Here is a 1,160-nt window from a genome sequence, read left to right as displayed (position 1 = left end):
CACACTGCCCCCTAGTGGGATTTAGAAGCCAATTCACATCTACCATCCTTGGTAAGCATGTGCTATTGGCTTAGCAAAAAATAAAATAAAATAAAAAAATAAAATAAAAATTCATTTCTTTTTGTACAATTAGACTTCCAAGTCCTTTAGTTGTACATCTGCAGCTTTAACAGAGCATTGTTAACATTTTAGAAAATGGTGAGTATATTGAACACTTAAAGATGTCTTTCTTAATTTTTGTTTTCTTTTCTTTTCTTTTGGACACAGGGTCTCATTTTACAGATTCATGGCAATCCTTCTACTTCATCTTCCTAAATACTGGTCTGCAGGGCTAGTTCCAGAAGCCATAAAGAGAAACCGTGTCTCAAAAAAGAAAAGAAAATGAAAAAAGATATGAAAAGAAAAGAGAAAGAAAAAGAAAAGTCAATAAACATCAGACTTCAGAAAGCTTGCCTGTTTGCAAAAGGAATTCAGGGTGAGTAGCCATGGAAGCAGGATTTACTAGGTTAAAAAAAAACAGAAGTTGGGCTGGAGAGATGGCGGAGGTTGAGGGTTTGCAGTGTGAGCATAAGGACTTGAATGGGTCCACAGCACACATGTAAAAACTGCCCTGAATGCCTGCACCAGAGTCCTGGAGTCAGGAGGCAGTTGGATATGAGGGCTTATTGGACTCTAGTGTAGTGAGAAGGATGATGCAAACCACGAGCTCTAGGCTCAGTAAGACACTATCTCAAGAGAATAAGGTAGAGTGATAGAGGATATCCCATGACTTCCTTTGACCTTCCTAGAAATGTTCATCGGCACACACACACACACACACACACACACACACACAGACACAGACACGAACACACAAGACAAACAGAAATGCCAAAATTTAGTGTAGGAGGAAGGGGCATGACTTTCCTAGCTTCAGCAGTTTCCTGTCTCTGGCACCATTTTACTCTTAGTCTACCTGCTCATTTCTATTATAATGTGTTCTTGTCTTAAAACATGTGTGACATTCTTATTCGCTGCCCTACACACACACACACACACACACACACACACACACACACACACACACACACACTAAAGGGATCTGAGCATCAGTTGCAGTCACCTCTGTGATCTCTGAGCACTCACTTGCCTCAGTGTATTTCTATAGTGGGGTTTTTATA

This window comes from Mastomys coucha, unplaced genomic scaffold, assembly GCF_008632895.1.
Source record: "Mastomys coucha isolate ucsf_1 unplaced genomic scaffold, UCSF_Mcou_1 pScaffold21, whole genome shotgun sequence".
NCBI classification, from domain to species: Eukaryota; Metazoa; Chordata; class Mammalia; order Rodentia; family Muridae; genus Mastomys; species Mastomys coucha.
Note: the sequence above shows the minus strand (reverse complement) of the source record.